We start from the raw sequence: 12,113 nt of genomic DNA, 5'->3' as shown, positions 1-12,113 counted from the left end.
ATTTAACTGTCTGGGTTGGGGCCTGCCCATCAGCATTAGTTTAAATTCCCCCCAATTATTGCAAAGTGCCACTTCCGCTCTAAGGGATGATAGGAGGTGGCCTACGGAGAGAAGGAATAGTCCAAGCAGAGAGGAAAATGCATGAGCAAAGGCCCTGGGGTGAGAAAAATATCTTCAAGGAAGCAAGGGGAGACTCATGTCCGTGTGGAATGTCACACGGAGTAAGCGGTATAAGCTGAGCACTCCTGGGGACAGTCAGCAAGCTCACAGGAGGCCCGCAGGAATCCAAGCATCAACGTGTTAGCGAAACTCCACCTGCCAACAGAGACCTCTGTGCTCTGATGGGCAAATAATCTCCTTCTAGAAAATTCTCTGAGGAAAGCCAGCTCACTATTGTGATGTTATGAGTAGGTGACCAGAAGATACGGCTTGTGAATACTTTTACTTTCTGGTTTTGCTCCTGAGAGGATTCAGTTTAGCAACACACAACTTAAAAGCAACAAGAAACGCTAAAGACAGACCAAGAGAAATAAAAACAAAATGTGAGCTAAAGCAAGAGGTGAGGTTAGCATAGGAGACGAGGCTCTGTGCTTCTCAGAAACCATCATGAAGCAGAGAGAGTTCAGTGCCTTCTAGAAAAAAAGAAAACGAACAGATTGGGGTGGCGGGGTGGAGTACCAAGGGCCTTCATGGATGCCCAAGGCTGACAGCAGGTCATTTCGCCCCTCATCTGAGGTACGGCTGAAGGAAACTCCTTGGATGGGTCCAGGACAGCCAGCAACAGGTCTCATGTGGTGGCTCCTGCCATTTGTTCTCTCAGCGTTCAGCTGACTGCATTTTACCAAAATGTTCACCACAGCCAGGCCGCGGCTGCGGGAGGGGAGCTCGCGAAGGCCTTGACTCTCTCTGGAAGTCTCTCCCAGGATGCCCCCAGGACATTCCATCTTAATTCCCACAAGGGCCTGCACATGTGTTCCTAAAAAGTCGGGATCAAAGTTTAGAGGGGCGTGAATGTTGTTGTTTGCCCCCATCCATATTTCTGAAGGATTTCGGGGGTGGCAAGGAGTTCAAAATTGGTCGTACCTTCAGCAAGGGGCCCAGCGGTTCCCTTGGTGTCCTTGAAGAAAGCCGAGGAGCTGGAGGTGGCAGTCAACACCCCGCGACCTCCACTACAAGAAGTGGGGAAACAGAGCAAGAGGCCCCAGGAGCTGCGCTCACACAGCCGGGGCTTCGGGCCTAAGCCATGTTCAAAATGGTCGACCCGGGCAGACAGGCTTGCTTCAGGTCAGGCTGGACTGGGAGTGTCCCCCGCACATCCTGGAAAGCGCAGCGGGGTCTCCTCACAGGCCGGGCCCCTTCCTCACGCACTCACGCACGCGCTCAGGCACCGGAAGCGCACGCCCTCCCAGCGCCTGCCCTGCCCGGACTTTCAGAGGGGATACTCTGAGGACGAGGCCAGGGTTGGGGGTAGGAGGGGGTGTAAATTCTCAACTCTCTTCCTTTCCTGGAAATGCTTTTTTTTTTTTTTTTCTGGTGTTCCTCTCTGAAAACCCTTTCAACCGACAGAGGCACAGTGGAGAGGGGAGGAAGTCAATGACTTAAAATTAGACACACACTCAATACCCACAGCTTTGGGGATGTCGCTTCTGACTCTATGGGGTTGACTGGAAGCCCGGGAGAAATTTTGGGGACTCAAGAGGAGCCGGCAGGAGGAAAGTAGGGATACAGGGGCTCCTCAGTGGGCCTCAGACCCACCTCAGGCAGAAGCAGGGGAAGCCTCGGCGACCAGGGCCGGCCCTGATGCCGCCTCCAGCTGGGCAAACCCCGGTCAGTGTGCTCGGGGCAGCGCCCAGGCTCGGGACAGACACTGGACACTCACTGGGTAACCACTGGCTGACCAACGACAGATGGGTTCTGCCGGCCCAGCCTCACCACCACCCTGTGCTTATAAACATCCTCAAACTGTGTTAACAGCCAAGTACAGATCTCAACTAGTTACTGTATTTGCATGAAAGCCTAAGGGCTATGAAAAGCAGAAGCTGTCCTCCCACCACGCTGCCCGCCCAGGCCCCTCACTCCATGGCCTCCGTGTGGGTAACAGCCAGGTCCTGGTGGAGCAGCAGTCCATCACAACCTAACATTCCCTTCTCGTCCTGGCTGCCCCACTGCAAGATTCCCAGACAGACACAGGCCCCAGTTAAGAAACAGAGACTCGCTTTCTGATAGACAGCTCTGCCTCTGTTGTGTTCTCTGCTATGGCGAAAGAACAACTTGAATGTTTCCTCTAAAGATCGCTTCAGAACAGTGTCCTCATTTATCGAGGGGATGTTAAACAGGAAGGTAGTTTCTTGGGAAACAGAATTCAGAGATGTTTATTTGGTTGCAAAAGAAAAAAAATCACGTCTAGACATCATGTTTCAAAATCTCGCATTTCCCCCAAATTGTGTGGCACTTGTAGTGTTAGCTGTGTAACCCAAACTCGTGCATCATCAGTATTGTTCAGTGTGCAGGTGCTCCGTCATCAATACCAGAGGGGGTAATTAAAATTAGTGATGGGGCTGTAATTGTAAAGACATCTTGGAGCCCTCCCCACGCCCCCACAGCACAAATCGTTTCCTGAACCCGGTCTGCCTTGGCCAGATGCCTCCCCTTATCAGCTGAAATGATTTAGATATGGTCCGTAGTAGACACTGGCTTGTGAGACGCCACCTAATAAAATCTTTCTGTGGACTCTGAAGATGGGAAATACGTACCGACATCTTGCCCGAAGGCCCCGAGTCTTCAACTAGAACATTGCATTCATCCTGTTGCCAGGATTCTTACCCAGCGTGCCACTAAACACAAAACAACTGTACCAAACAGAATGTCCCTTCATTCTGACCAACAGCTTCTCACCATGGAGAGGGTAGCATGCTAAATCTCTTTCAGAGAAAAGATCTTAATTCTGATGTATGGTTCCCTGAGTCAAAGTAGGTCCATTCAAAACACCTTTTTAAATTCTAGTTAGGAAAATATCTTCCAAGAGCCACTGGCTAGATTCCCTTGAATGATTTCCTCCTTGTGCATTTTAATTGATGGTAAACAACAGCCTCCCACATCAGATAGGAATATCATCTGATACATCTCTTAGCGTCCCTCTTCCAGCCATAACCATAAAAGCATCCTTTCCCCCTGCTGTTGTTCTCATCATCTATTTTCTCCCCCAAGTAGTTTAATGGAACAGAGCATATTGCTTTTTGTTCCTGGGACTATTGGCTTCTCAGGCCATTTTTACCAGACTCTGTTTGCCCTGTATAACTGTATTTATCTGGCAAACATTCACACCCTGGTGCTCGTGTTCTGCAGAGCCATCATTCATAACCATGCACTTCTAATTGCAAAAGATGCTAGTGCCCAAAATAATCCTTCAAGCTGTGGCCCTGAGGTCAGGGCCACATTCGTTTTCTGAGACCAACAGATTAGAGCTGATTTTGTCAGGGGCCGTCTCCTTCAACACAGCCCCTTGGTGGTTAATGCATTGGCCCACATGGTAGATGTTAGCTCAAGCACTTTGCAAGTCTTTTTTTTTTTTTTTTTTTCTAATAGCCTCCAGAGACAGCTTAATGAACTGCACGACTGGCATTGCTGCAACAGTTTTTGTTTCAAAACCTGATGCAGGCTCCTTCACCCACCTTGTTTGCTGGACGTAGCTCCCAAGGGCTGTCTCCTAAAACAAAGTCATTCTGAAAGAACCAAGATTTGAAATCCTGGGTGAAGTGTTTAAAGACTGTTCCGCAGGCTCTGAGAGCAAGTCCAGGAGGAGTCGGGAGGCAATGTCAGTAAGAGCGGCATCTTTGGGGCAAGGGCAGGGTCTCTTGGGAAATGACTGTGAAGTACACGACATTCATGCTGCTGCTCTGCCTGGTTTGTCTAAAGAAGAAGTTGGGTTGCAGACGGCAGCCTTGGCTGCATCTCACACTCAGGTTTTATATGGTGTGTTGATAGGGATCTTCGGTTTGGGCACAAACTTCACAGGGTAACTGTAACCCAGCACAGCTGCTCAGAGCAGGCGGCGCCAACATTTCAGTTCTGAGACGGGCAGACCGACTGTTAACTCGCCTTCCTTTCGAAATAACGGGTCTCCTGTTATTGCACAGTTCTGGAGAGAACAGGTGGAAGCTCACACCCAAAGGTAATCCAAAATTTTTGGGAGCAAATATGAAATTGATGACAGGCAAAGCAAGATTTAAAGCCAGGTCCGTTTACTACAAAAGGTGAGGCTGTAATATTCCCATCTGCAAGACTCCTTCCAGATCTTTCATGGGGATGGCAGGGACACAAGTTTTTGACCCACCATTTGTGGTACAGAAGAACAGAAAGCTGGAATGGGGGCAGGGTGGGTAGTAAAGCTGAGACTCCTGCCTAGGTTCTCGGATAGGGGACACAGGTGTCTCAGGCTTAATGGCTCTACCACAGCGCACCCCTCTTCAAATAACAGCTGCGGAACTGCAATATTGGAGAAGTTTTGCCAGTGTCCAAACTCTGGGTGGGACTGTCATCCAAGGTAACATATTCTACATGGGATTCTTATGGCATGTGTTCCAGTGGGCCAGAAAGATCTAGAACTTTAAGAACAGGTTGTTCATGATCCTTTGTTCTTTCTGCTTCATTTGAACCATCAGAGTCTCCAGAGTCATCCACACTGCGCACTGGAAGCACCTTAAGGTAAATGAGCAGTGGTCCTTTGTCTTTAGCAGCTACTGATCAAACTCTTGTCCTATTTACCCAGCACTCGGATAAGTGCTGGGGGCACAGGAAAGACAGTGCCTGCTCCTTGCTCTACTTACCAAGCAGAGCACCTGCTCCGTGGAGCCGACCTTCATCAATTGGGAAGATAAGCACAAGACCATGCACTTCAGCCATGCACTGCGTGGCTGGCAGATAATTACTAGGAAAGAAAGCCAGGGAGACAGACAGGAAGGCTCAGGGGCTTCAGGTTTGCCCAAGGTGGTTGGGAAAGCCCAGGGAGGGGGAGGCAGAGAGGAAGAAAGAAGATGATGGAGGGAGAGGTTTAAAAAAAAAATCCTTCCCCACACTGGGGTCTCTAGGGCGTCATCAAAGGGCCATCCCCCATCTCTGAGTGCTGATGAAATTTAGCAACAAGAAGCTACTCTCTTCCCCCTCCTCCCCTGGGGACACAGGAGGAGGAAAAAAAAGAATTGAAAATGAGTCCATACCTGACCCTCCCCATCCTAATCAGAGGCCACCGCAGGCCTGCAGCCCTCCTAACTTTGTAAACAATATTCAAAATTAAAGTTCGAAAAAGAAAACATCCAAGAGCCAACTTTGAATGGTTGTTAACAGCAGCTGAAAGCAGCACCTTTTCTCAGCTGAAGGGCTGCCTCCTCTGCCACTCCCCCAGCCCCCTCTCCGGGTCCCCAACTCTGCCAGGCAGACCAGCAGGAGCTCCCCGCTGGGACTCCCAGTCACCCCACCTTTCTGGGCCTCTCTTCTGAATCCTTCTGCAGCTTTGTCTCCCAGAGAGCAACACCAGCAAAACTAAATATCTCCAGGAAAATGCCAAGGCAGAATTTTTTAAGGCACAACTCCACAGGGCTGCCTCCTTCTTCCACCTGCTTGTCTCTGCTTTCTTAATCTTTTCTAACCAAATCATAAGAAAGCATTATAGGACACAGCACAATGGTTGTGCTAATGATTGGCTAATACTCCCTGCTTTTTTCAAGCACCAGGATCCCATATCGGCACCAGTTCAAGTCTTGGCTGCTCTGCTGCCCACTCAGCTCCCTGTTTGTGACCTGGGAAAGCAGTGGAGGATGGCCCAAAGCCTTGGGACAGGGCAGACTTCTGTCTTCCTGTCTTCAGATCAGCTCAGCTCTGGCCATTGCAGCCATTTGGGGAGTGAATCAACAAATGGAAGATATCCTTATCTCTCTTCTCCTCTCTGTAGATTCTGCCTTCGCAATTAAAAATAAATAAATAAATAAGCAAACCTTTTTTTAAAAAAAAGCAGCAGCAGCAGCAGCAGTGGCAGCAGTGGCCTTATTGTAACAGTCCCCTGGGCTTTCCACTGCCTAAACACCTAACATGTGCTTCCTATGCATTTTCTGATGTAATTGCCCTCAACAAGTATGCGGCAGGTGTTTTTTGGGTTTTGTTTTATAAAAAGAGAAGGAGGGAAGTGAGGCACAAAGAACTCAAATGTCTTGCCAAGGGTCACACTGGCAACAACTGGCGCTGCTGTCTGCGTGGGCCTGCTTGGCGTGACCTTGCCACGGCAGCTGCATGCCTTTTGCCGGAGATACATTTTTGTCTCCTTGACTGCAGGGTGCAGCTGTGTAATCAGAGTCTGACTTTCCAGACCTTCCCACCAGATGCCTACCCAGGCCCCGCAGGTTGACTCACCTCATCTCTAATTCCACAGGGTTCTCTGATTAAGACTGATTTGATTTCATTTTCCTCATACTAGTGTGATAGCAATACTAAGAGAACAGGTTCAACGTAGTTCATAGACACAATCCTAAGCCTGGAAGGAAAATTCGCTTCCCATCTCCCTTCCTCCTTCCCAAAGACGCGTTTTAAACTTCGAAAGTTACTACTATTCTCAGTGCTCCTGAGAAAAACACAAATTCCTTAGCTGAGTTTCTGAGTTTCTTGCACTTTAAAGAACAATTCTTTTCCTTTTATCATTTTGTTTTCTCCTTAGGATGCCTTTCATTTCCAACATCAGTGTATATGGCATGACTTTTTGACACAATTGTTCGTAGATGGTGCTAATTTTTTTTTTATCAACTATCATCACTATATAAATATGTGAGAGGAATTTCGTTCACTGTGATCATGCCAAGGTACATCCTGGGCTGGTGTTTTAAAGATATGTAGTAGTTTCTTTATTTTTTGGTACAAATGTCCAGAATACATGTAAAGTGTTGGCTTTGGATGAAAGCAGGTTTTATTTATTTTTTAATATTTACTTACTTATTTTCATCTACTTGACGGGGGATGAGGAAAGAGCTTTCATTTTCTGGTTCACTCCACATAGCAGCAGCAGCTGAGGCTGGACCAGGCTGAAGTCAGGCACCTAGGTTCTCCAGTGGGTGACAGGGGCCCCCGCTGCCTTGAGCCTTCAGGATTAACCCCCCTGTCATTGCTTCCACCACCATGTGCTCTGCGCAGCAACAAGTGATTTGCGAGTGGCTGGTTCTCAGAGGAAAATCAATGAAGCCAAGGCGGGCCTGGACAAGCCGTCTTCCTTGTCTCTTGGTCCACCGAGGGTCACATTTAAATGATTCCAACTAGATGCAAATTTCAGTTTCAGATGGACTCCAGAAAAACAAGAGGATCCAAGAGCTTTAGTGTTAAACGTCATGAAAGCCCATCTGTTCCTGAGGATGGCAAGCAAACCTGGGAAAGACACCCTGGGCTAGAGAGTGGCCCCATCTTCCCATGAGAAATTCAGTAACAAAAGAGTGAATTTACCCAGAAGTTAAGCATCTGAGCTCAAAAAGAAAGAGGTAGTGGGAAATGGTTGCTGCTTGCTAGAGGAAAACATGTTTGTGACAAGTGCAGTCAAGGATTGCAAGATTTGATTTCAAATGAAACTGGCTGTTTTCTTGTCATCATCACCTAAACTACTGCGGTTGTACCTTTTTTAACCATTTAGGAGAAAGGGAATTATTCGTGTAAATTCTTCCAAATTAGCATGTTCTGCTCACAAGGCATGGAAAATTATATTAAGGATTTCAAGATTAGTCACTAACAAATGTCTATTGTTATTACTTGTTTTTTATGACATTAAAATTTTTAAACACAAAATTTCTATTGAAACTTTTTCCACATAAAAATTTTAAGTTCTCAAAAAATCATAAACAAAAACAGTTTTACAATTTTGAGCAAAACTATCTGGTATTTACTTTGGAAACTGTAAAATAATTGTTTTTGCTTCCAAATTCTTGTCTTCTAAATACAATGAGATTTTTTAAAATGCATCCAAAGGATAATACTGGAATTACTAAGTTTTCTTCTATCTTTGGATTTTTACCATTCAGATCTAACTCAAAAAGTACTTTTAAAATAAAATGAATATAAATAAATATGATTATCTTAATAGCAGAAACCTGCGTTATCAACACCTTCATTTTATGACTATTTGACAAGTGAACTAGCTCATAAAAAATCTCATTCTCTCCCTCTTTTTCTCTAACCCTGCCTTTCCAATAAGTAAACCAATTTTTAAAAATTACTATTCCCAAAATAATTCATTTTAGCACAGGAGTCATACAGTAATAGAAGAGAGACTTGCAAAAAAATATACAAAATGTGATATTTTCCAAAAGACCATAGATTTATTAGTCCAAAGGGAAAGATACAAAATAAATTATGGAGCGGGTGTCACACACTAAGGGTTAAGCTGCTCCCTCAACACCAGCATCCCATATGAATGCTGGTTCGAGTTGTAGCTGCTCCACTTTGGATCCCTGCTGAATGCCTGGGAAAGCACCAGAAGACAGCCTGCAGGTTCTTGGACCCCTGCACACAGGCCATGTGGAAGACCCAAATGAAGCTTCTGGCTTTGGCCCGGCTGAGTCCCAACCGTTACAGCAGCCATTTGGGCAGTGACCAGTGATTGGAGATTGCTCGCTCTATCTCTCTCTGTCATAAATCCAGCAAACAATACTTGAATGAATTAGAATAGTAATGTCTCTGAATGATGAAACTAGTGACAAATGTTTTTTACTTTAATTTTTTGGACTCAAAATTTTTAATAATCAGTAAAACTTAACTATAAACAGCTAAACACATAAACTGCTTATTATAAGTTGCTATCGACATAAAGTTTGTTCTCTTTGATGATTCGCTCATGTATTTGGTTTCACTTCAGCTTTTTGGTTGCTGGGGAATTTTTATTTAAATAAAAGGCAGATAAGGTTTTAATGTTTAAAACAAAGGTACCTTGAACTCACATTGCTGTATTTCTCCACTCTCACCCAAGTGGCAACATGGGACAAGTAGGTTTTGAGAACCCAGAAACTCCAGAGTTTTCCCCACAGTTGTCCCAGTAGAGGACCACCTGGCCAGTGTCATGTCTTCTTCCTTGCTAAAAGAACTTCCATTTGACGGTGAGCAAAATGCCCATTGCAAGGATGAATCTACGTGCTCACACTGACAGGAAAAGAGCTTCCCTTGCAGCTCTGTGTGGCCGTGTGTCCCACTTCTGGCTCACCAAGTGTTCTGTGAGGTTTTCTTGCTTGCCTCGGAGAACAGTGCTCCTCACCGAGGTTAAGGAAGCCACCCCAGCAGAGGCCAAGACACTGGAAGCTGACACTGTTGGCCCATGCACCGCCTCTTAACTTGTATATGTGACCCAATTGCCTGCCTTTGTTATCTAAGCCACAGTTCATTATCCAACACTGGAAACTGAAGGTCTGGGGATGTAGTAACAAATAATGAACATTGGAAGGTGAAGCTACCAACATCTGACCAAATAAAAACAGTTTAGCTCATACCCAACTAAACGACCAACAATGCACAAGGTCATATGGAAGTGGTTAGTTGATTTTTTTTTCTGGTACATTGTGCAATTATTTGAAAATAATATTTAGGGAGTAGGTGTTTAGCCCCACCGTCAAGATGCCCACATTCCATTTAAGTGTTTGTGTCAGAGTCCCAGCTCTGACTCCTGACTTAATCCCAGTGCAGGTGCCCATAGGCAGCAGTGATGGATTGAGTCCTTGGGTTCCTGCCACCCGCATGCGAGAACTGGCTCCTAGCTTTGGTCCTGGCCCAGCTCCAGACAATGCAGGCATTTTGGAGGTTGCATGGGCACTTAAGAGCTCTGTCTCCTTCTCCCCCCTGTCTCTCTTGCTCTCTCTCACTGTCTCGAACAAATTGTAAAACTCGAAACAGATACAGTGATATTTAGGAAGCCCATGTGGCCCCACAAGGAATGGCTGGTGATACTAGGTTCAATGAGGAGGAAGGAGAAGCAAGACTGATGGCACATGTACATTACAACAACAAACCCTACAAGGTCACCCCAGTGAACCAGTGGCAGGCTGTCCCAGGGATGCCCTGCTGGCTATTTCTATCCCTTGCTCTAGTTTGTACATGTTGGGCCTTGAAGGCCACAGGTTACCCCTGAAACAGATTGAAGTACTTCGTGTCAGCTAGTGAGGGCTTCAATCCACAGAAGCATGCTTATCCCTCTTCTCAGCATGACTCTCTAAGCCCTTCCTCACCGGGCCCCTGCCCATCATTCTCGCCTGATCTCCCACTATACATTCAGTTCCAGTCACACCCACGCCAGGAAGATGCCTTCATGCCTTTGGGCTGTGTGTTCTTGTCACAGCCTCAGAAGCTTCTCCCCTGTACAAAAAGAACTCAAGTCTCTTTCCTTCCCAATAGGATGGGTGTTTTCAGCTGGGGGTATGCCAGCCCAGAAGAAGGCTGTATTTCTGCGTCTTCCTTTCCGTGGTATGCAGCCAGGCAGCTAGGTTCTGGCCACTGGGAAGCAAGCAGTCTCTAGGAATGGCATCAGTGGAAAGGGGTGCTCTCTTCTCGGTCTCTTCCTTCTCAGATACTAAAGTTTGAGTGGCTGCTTTGGACCATCAGGTGAGAGCCAGGAGCTGAGTAAGGTGGAGCAAGGACAGGCTGAGTTCCCAGATGATCATGAACTGTGGGTTTCAGTTCCATAGAAACGTTACCTTCTATCTCACAGGGCCCTCTGTTCTTGGGGGTTTTCTGTCACAAGCAACATAGCCTAACCATAACTGATGTATTACTTTGCAAAAATGCCTTTTGAGGGGCCACCTTTGTGGTGGAGCAGGTCAAGTGCCATCTGTTACATCAGATTCCTTATAGGGTACCAGTTCAGGTCTTGGCTCCTCCACTTCTGATCCAGCTCCCTGCTAATGCACCTGGGAAAGCAGCAGAGCATGGCCCACGTGCTTGGGCTCCTGTACCCATGAGGGAAAGCCAAAGAAGCTCCCAGCTCTGGCTTTAGCCTTGCCCAGCTCCAGCCTTTGCTGGTATCTGGAGAGCAAACCAGTAGCCAAAAAAACCTTTGTCTTTCTCTCTCTCCAACTCTACCTCTGTATTTCAAATAAAATATATGCATCTTTTCTAAAAAGTATCTTTGGAAGAGGGATAACAACATCACCGCATTACTCTCTCTAGAAGAAATGAACAGGAAATCGGGGGTTTGAGGCTGGCTGGCAAAGGCAAACAGACGGCTAAAGATGAGACGAGGTCTGACAGCGCTCGGCGAGAAGGGAATGAAGCAAGGACTTGGCAGTCATTTGTCTTTGAATTTTGTTTAGGGTGTCTTTCATCAAGCCTGTCTTTAATTCTAGTGATTGCTTAGAAGGACTTTACCACTCTAAAAAGTACACCACATGTTCTTATCGTTTATGATTTACTATTCTTTCAAAATCACACAGCAATCATGTTATGGTTCAGTGTACAATCTGTCATACCAAACTGCCTGAATTAAAGTTCAAATCTTTTTTTTTTTTTTATAACTATAAGATCAGGAGAATTTCAGTATTTTCCATTTAAAAATAGAGACAGGCATGCAACCGAAATCCTTCATATGCTGGTGCACACCTCCCATTGCCCACAACAGCCAACAGAGAGCTACTCTACTCTATCCAGGTCCCACAAGTGGGCGTCAGGAACCCAGGTACTTGGTCCCAGGAACTGTGCCTCCCAGGGTATGTGTTAGCAGGAGGCTGCAGCCTAGTGCTGAGCCGGGACTTGAACCCAAGTACTCCAACACAGGATACCCATTGTCCCAAACAGTGATGTTGTAGAGCTGAAAACTTAGCAATGCTTATTGCTAACTGCAGTGCTTTTCACTTTTCTAACTTCTGCTTTGCTTGCTTGACTAAGAAACTGTGTGAGCTTGCAGGCCAAACAGCCTATGAGACCTTTAGCACAGATGGGCCTCAATTCCCATGAATCAAGGTCCAAGCCTGGTTATCTCATAGATGGCTTCAAGGTCAGAGTCCGGTTGCCTTAATCACTGGACCGGAGAAGAGCCAGGCACGGGCTGTCCAGCCAAGATAGGCAGGGAATGTGTGGCCTTTCCTCCCTCACCTTACAAACTATTGTAAATT

Source organism: Ochotona curzoniae, unplaced genomic scaffold (assembly GCF_017591425.1).
Source record: "Ochotona curzoniae isolate NIBS_2020 unplaced genomic scaffold, NIBS_Ocur_1.0 scaffold_4505, whole genome shotgun sequence".
NCBI classification, from domain to species: Eukaryota; Metazoa; Chordata; class Mammalia; order Lagomorpha; family Ochotonidae; genus Ochotona; species Ochotona curzoniae.
This window is presented reverse-complemented; position numbering follows the sequence as displayed.